Source organism: Acomys russatus, chromosome 2, assembly GCF_903995435.1.
Source record: "Acomys russatus chromosome 2, mAcoRus1.1, whole genome shotgun sequence".
Classification (NCBI taxonomy): Eukaryota; Metazoa; Chordata; class Mammalia; order Rodentia; family Muridae; genus Acomys; species Acomys russatus.
This window is the reverse complement of record NC_067138.1, coordinates 6,284,707-6,292,103: the sequence shown is the minus strand read 5'-3', so window position 1 is coordinate 6,292,103 and position 7,397 is coordinate 6,284,707. Positions and strand designations below refer to the sequence as shown.

Here is a 7,397-nt window from a genome sequence, read left to right as displayed (position 1 = left end):
CATGGATATAGTTAACCTCCTTAGGATTGGAGTTTTACTTTTACCATCCTCTGTAGAAATTGATTCAAAGATCAGTATTGATTAAATTTGCTTTGTCATGGAGTCATATTATTTTCTTATCTATGGTGATTGAAAGTTTTGCTTAGTATAGTAGTCTTGCCTGGCATTTGTTGTCTTATAGAGTCTAAGAACTTTTGGCTCTTAGAATCTCCACTCAGAAGTTATGTATAAATCTAATAGGTATGTCTTTATATGTTACTTTGTCTTTTCTCTTGTAGCTCTTAATATTAATTTTATGCTGTATATGTTTAGTGTTCTGATTATTATATACTGAGTGGTCTCTCTTTTCTTCCCCAGTCTATTTAGTGTTCTTTGTTCTCTTTGTACCTTTATGAATATTTTTTTCATTTTAGACATTTTTTTTCTATTATTTAGTTGAAAAGATTTCCTGTCCTTTGGCCTTGTTTTCTTCTACTTCCTCTATATCTCTTGTTCTTATGTTTGATGTTTTCATTGTCACAGATTCCCCAATGTTTGTTGTTAGGGTTCTTTGACTTAACATTTTCTTTGGTAAATATGTGCATTTATTCTATTATATTTTCAATAACTAAGATTCACTTTCCCCTCTATTGTATTTTTTGTGAAGATTGCCACTATTGTTCCTATTCAAATTCCTAAATTTTTTTCGTTATCCCCCTTTAAAAAAAATTTTTTTTTATTAATTTATTCTTGTTACATCTCAATGTTTATCCCTTTCCTTGTATCCTCCCATTCCCCCCCCCCCTTTTTTCCTATTATTCCCCTCTACTATGACTGTTCCTGAGGGGGATTACCTCCCCCTGTATATACTCATAGGGTATCAAGTCTCTTCTTGTCAACCTGCTGTCCTTCCTCTGAGTGCCACCAGGTCTCCCCCTCCAGGGGACATGGTCAAATGTGAGGCACCAGAGTACATGAGAAAGACGTATCCCACTCTCCACTCAACTGTGGAGAATGTTCTGACCATTGGCTAGATGTGGGTAGGGGTTTAAAGTTCACCACCTGTATTGTCCTTGGCTGGTGCCTTAGTTTGAGCGGGACCCCTGGGCCCAAATCTGCCTCTCATAATGTTCTACTTGTAGGTTTCTAGGACCCTCTGGGTCCTTCTACTTTGCTATTCTCCCATGCTTCTCTCATCTAGAGTCCCAATAGGATGTCTTTCCTTCTGTCCCAGTTTCTTGGTAAGTGAAGGGTTTCCTAAATTTTTATTTTCACAATTTCCCCAGTTTATTGAGTCGAATTCCAATTTCATGGTTGAATATTTTTATTCAGTTCCTTCCACTGTTTGTGTCTTTGTAGTTTTAAGGCAGTGCTTCTCAACCTTCTCAATGCTGTGACTTTTTAATACAGTTCCTCTTATTGTGGTAACCCACAAACCTAAAATTATTTTCATTGCCACTTCATAACTGTAAATTTTCTATTGCTATTAATCATAACATAAACATCTGCTATGCAGGATATACTTTCATTGTTACAAATTGAAGAGAATTAAAGCATAGTGATTAATCACAAAAAAAACAATATATAATGTGAAAAGTTTATTTCTAATTATAAATAAAAGAAATTGTGTCTTGTATCATGGGGTAGCATGGGTAACAGTCTTAATATAACAACAGTAAACTACATTGCTACATTTTGAAATAGTACACATAAAAAGCCAATACCAATGTGAGGATTGCTTCTTTATCACCAGATCAAAAAATTTGACAAGTCAGTATTTATACTTGATAACCAACTAGATGGAAAATGCTGTTTCAAGGAGATATGTTGTTGGAAATGGAAGATATGACTGCAGATATGTGCTCCAGAAGTTTGTAGCTGTCACTTGGAGAAATCAGGTCTCCCTGCATTGCGGATAGTAAGCTCAATGAACTCCTTGTGTGCTGCATCAGGAACGCCTTCAGCTGAAACAGTGAACAGGTTTCCAGTGAAAGCAAATGGGGTATCAAGTAAATTTGGGAAAAATGATATTTTGTCTGCAAGCAGGAACAAGCATTCTTCACAGTTAACCCTTGTCTGTGTCAGTGTCATGGTCCTCAAAGAAGGCAGATAAGGTAGACAAAATTGTTAAATAAAACAAACAAAATAACTTTAAAGCTAAAGTTTACTTTTCTTTGTCATTAAATGTCTTTATTCATTTTACATCTCAGTCATAAGCTCTTCCGTCCTCTTCACCTGTCTCTAACCTCCCATCCTCTTTCCTCTTCCACTTTTCCCTCCCTGATAAGCCACCTGAGCACATTAAGTTGAATCAGGACTAAGTGTATCCTGTTACTCTAAGGCCAGAAAAGGAAGCCCAGTTAAGGGAAAGTGATCCAAAAGCAGCCAACAGAGTCCATGTCTGAGTCAGCCCCTGCTCCACTTACTAGGAAGACCACAGGATGACCAAACTGCACATCTGCTACATCTGGGGCCCAGATCTTGCCTGCTCTGGGGCCCAGATCATGCCTGCTCTTCAGTTGATGCTTCACACTCTGTAAGACCCCATGGGCCTATGTCAGTTGATTATGTTGGTCTTAAGGAGTTGTCTTCTCTATTGAAATTATTATCTATTTAGGTAAATAAAAGTGTATTGCAGCTCACTTTCGAAGTGATAAATTTAACTCATTCAAAATGGCAAAAGTTCAAGTAAGTAAGGTATTTTCTGTGATTAAATTTTATCACTGAAAAATGCTTCAAATTGTGGTTTGCTTTATGATTACAAAACATTTTGTCTTCATCACAAAGTGCAAAAACATCTTTTAAAACCTTTTCTTTCAATGACCATCTCACTTCAGTGTGAAATCGTCGAGCTTTGCTGGGCTCATCCAACTGCTTGCACAATTGTGAAAATGGTTGACTGTCCTCAACTGTTCAAAATGGACAGAACTTATGACACATTTCATTATTTCTTGTAACTCTTTCAGCACCATTTTCATTGTTAGTATTTTTTTTTTCAAGAGAAAAGGGTGGATGAAATTAGACATCTTGACTTCAACTGAAGTCAAGTTTCCAGTTTTCAACACCATTTATTGTTGGTGACTGAACCTATACTTCTGAGAAAAGGAAATTACCTCATAGTCAAAAGAGCACAATTAATCACAAAACAGATAATTTCTAAAATATAATAGGTTACAGGTTTTAAAGATAAACATTTCTTTTTTTAAATTTTTTTATTATTAATTTATTCTTGTTACATCTCAATGGTTATCCCATCCCTTGTGTCCTCCCATTCTTTCCTCCCTCCCCTTTTCCCCTTATTCCCCTTCCCTATGACTGTTCCTGGATCTAGCCAATGGTCAGAACAGTCTCCACACTTGAGTGGAGAGTGGGATATGACTTTCTCTTGTACTCTGGTGCCTCACATTTGACCATGTCCCCTGGAGGGGGAGACCTGGTGGCACTTAGAGGAAGGACAGCAGGTTACCGAGAAGAGACTTGATACCCTATGAGCATATACAGGGGGAGGTAATTCCCCTCAGGAACAGTCATTGTTAGTATTTGCTGATGAAACCCACAGTGAATATTGATGATTTCTGATAACTCATTCAATATCAAGCTTTGAAATCCATGTAGACATCCTAGCCCAGCTGGAGCCCAGTCTGCAAACATCACCAATCTTTCCCCAGAGATCTTATGCTCTTTCAGAAATGGACCACCAATGTCAAATACATAACATGTTGTATTTGTTTCAAGGGGTTTCCAAAGAAGAAATTTGTCTTTGAGTCACCAACATTAATCTACCTCATGTAAATCAGTAACTGTGATCAGTTAGCAACATCTGTTCCTTCATCAAGCTGGACATTCAATACTTGAAGTAGATTTAATTTCCTGGATTACCTGATCAAGAATATCAGCAGACATGTCATCTATTCTTTTGCAGACACTGTTATTAGGTAAGAAAATTGCACTCAACTGCATAACAAATGCATCTCCTATCACACCTTGAACAATGTCTTCGGCTGCTGGCAGCAGGAAATCCTCAGTAATGGTGTAATGTTTCATAGCTCTGGCAATTCTGAGTGACACCAAATAAAAAGCTTCAATGGTTGCTACGTATTTTTTTTGTGGTACTTGACACTAGGATTCAGTCTGGATGTTTTGAGTCCATCACCTTACTTTTGGAATAGTTGGCATCCTTACAGGCCAAAATCAGGATGCTTGCAATCAAAATGGCATTTCAGTTTGTTCAGCTTCATAGATTCATCTGATAAAACCTCACAGCAAATATCACATTGCAGTTTCTCAATCCCTGCTGTAATTATTGATGTAAAACCATACTGTAAATAAATCCCCGATATATTTTCTTTTCTTGTTTTGTTTTCTTTTGTGTTTTGTTTTTCTGAGACATGGTTTCTCTATGTAGCCCTGAATTTCCTCAACTCACTTTGCATACCAGGCTGGCCTGTTACTCACCATGATGATCCACCTGCCTCTACCTCTCTGACTCTCTGAGTGCTGGGATTATAGGTGTGTGCCACCATGCCTAGCTATGTTTTCTTTTCTTAATGTTCTTCTTCACAGGATCCGTGCCATAGCATGGGATAATAGTGTGAGGTTGAAGAAGAAAAGTAGGCAAAACATCTTTGTGATCCACTGGGAATTGGGTCACAGAAAAAAGAAAGATAGACCACAGCAAACTTTCTGCTATGGATCTGGGATGCGACTGGGAGTAGGAGAGGCATAGATTTATTGTCTACCTACTTAGACAATTGATTTTAGATGCCTTTGGGTAGTAGGGGTGCTTTCTGGAATTGGAGCCTGGTAGAAAGCAACAAGAGAAGATAGGAAGGTTAGAAGGGAAAGATTATGGGATCCACAGACAATGGGAGCTGAAGGTAAGAAAGATTTCCCAAAGTGTTCGCCTACATAGATAAGGATGACAATAGGGTATTGAGTCTGAGGAAACACAGCAAGGAAAGAAGATTTAAAGGAAGCCTAACTGGTTTCCTGTCAGTCATGGCCTGTGGGCTAGCAGGGTATGCTTACATGTGTTGGGGACTGGGGTAAAGTGGTAAGTGGCGGTAGGGAAGTTAGAAAAGACATATCTAGGTAAGGTGGGTCAGGGGTCAGAGAAGGCTGTCCCAAGTGTTTTGCTACAGAGCTACGGAGGAGACTAGGTAATTGGATCTGGGGAAAAAAAGCTGAAGATCATATTCCTACCTTAAGCTTACTGATTGATAGTCCCTGTCCCTTTAAAAGCGTTTAATTAATTTAAAATTGTATACACGCATACTATAAATATATCATATAGGCTTATTTTAGAGTTCTGAATTATTTTCGGAAGGGTGAGGACAAGAAATTCAATTCAAGGCCTAACGCATGTTTAAAAGAAAAACATTCTAAAAATAAGCTACATTCCAAGACACAGTTATTTATTATTTTAAGTGTATATTTTTAATAATTTCATGTACTACCATAAAAACTTTAGTATTCCATCTTGAATACATTTTGTAATTTTTTTTTTAAAGTGGGCAAATAAAAACTGGACTCTATGTGTTGTTTAAAATACAAGGGAAAAGAGAAATAGAACAGGATGTTGACTGGGGAGGAAGTTGAGGATAGCAGAAAATTGCCCTGGACCCCAGGACAAGTCAAACAGGATTCCATGGAAGAGGGAGTAGGGATTGAAAGAAGGGGACAGAGATGGAAGCAATATAAAACCAATTCCCAAATTGCTGATCAAGGATTACTTTATTACAAGCAAAAAAGGTTTACACAGCAAGGACACACCACAAGCTTTACTACACTCTCCCTTCCCCTACTCCCCAGGTAAAAATACAAACCTCTGAGTAGTTCTGTGTACAAACTTCCTTAGTCTTCTGGGTATTCCCTGTAAGAACTTCCTTATTTCTTTCAAAGGTAAACAATCCAAAGATAACCTAAACACAAGACCTTCTTCAGCAAAGGTCAACAACTGGAAGGTCGCACATGTAGCCTGAGCACATGATTTCTAGCATGGCTGAATGTAACAAGGCTCCCCACAGAAAATGGGGTTCTAAAGACACTAAAATTATCAATAATTGAATAATAATTGAAAATTACTTTAATATAATTGTATTTTTGTTTTGAGAATGATATACAATATATTCTGAACTTCTCCCTCCCTCAGAAGCCATCAGCTTCTCAGATGTGTGAGCTCATCAATCCTTTCTACCTCCATGCTAGAACATCCTTGGATTTGTCATGCTTAGGTGATAGCTCTTATGAATTCATTAGTGCTTCAGTCATGCTATGTCCAAAATACTCTTGGTTTGATCATATCTTCCACAACGTCTGAATCTTAATATCCTTCTAGCCTTCCTCCCATGATGTTTCCTGAGCCATTGGGGTATGCAAAGGGAGGTCTGATATGGATTCCCCATCACAGGCTGAGAATGCCACTGCCATTGAGGAAGGGTTAAGTGAGGACAGGGATGAGGAAGTGGAGTACAGAAAGAGTATAATCAGGAATGAATAATGATATGAAGGATGTAGGAAAATCTACTATCTTATATGTTTCATGAATGTCCATGCAGAAGAGTATATGTAAAGTCACATACTGTAGTGGATAATGCTACTCCCAGAAGCTTTAGCAGCCAAATCAAAAGGCAAGGTTGACATGTGTGGTATCTCCTTCTGTAAGGACAAAATTAATGCCATATTCTATATGTAATGTATATTCTGCAATTAATGATGGTGGGTGACCCTTCTCCCTGCGTTCTGGGAATGACACCTGCCAGCAGTCCCCAGAAACTCCACCAGAGCGATTACATACAATTAGCTCCCAATGAGATAAAAAGACTTCCCCTCCAGACTCAGCCTCCACCCAACAGACAAGAGGTTGACATGTCTGTGACCTACAACTTCCCTGAAGATCCAGCCTCCACCTGACCTGCCTAAAGATTGACATTCCTTTGAACTACAACCCCCTCTTCCCTATATAAGCCCATTGCCCTTGAAGCTCAGTGTCACTCTTTTGTCCGGCTGCATCAGGAAGGATTGTGATCTGTAGCAGTGAGCCTAAAATAAAAGACCCTGTGTATGTTGCATTGGAATCGAGTCCTGGTGGTCTTTTTTGGAGGGATCTCCCAATCTTGGTGCTCTCGGTATTACACTGAGTGATCTCTGTATGGTATTTCCTAGCTGCTGTTTTAGGCTATTACAGAGGGCCTGGCCCAAAACAACAGAGGCTACTGCCATTGCTCTTGATTGCTCATCAGAAATTTACAATCAGACTACTACATTTCTTAAGACACCTAAAGCTGGCTACAGGACATGGAGAAGCCAAATTGGTATTGACTATTCAGCTCTAACTGCCATTCATAAAAAAAATAGATAGTTCCCCTTTACGCCTACATGATTTTTATTTATGTTGTCCAAAATATGATTAGCCTATA

At 38.4% G+C, this 7,397-nt stretch overlaps 1 pseudogene; it reads right to left on the bottom strand.

Annotated features, from left to right (window-relative positions):
* Positions 1 to 1,860: 1,860 nt before the first annotated feature.
* Positions 1,861 to 4,437, bottom strand: LOC127205873 (zinc finger BED domain-containing protein 5-like; annotated as a pseudogene).
* Between the last annotated feature and the right edge of the window lie 2,960 nt (positions 4,438 to 7,397).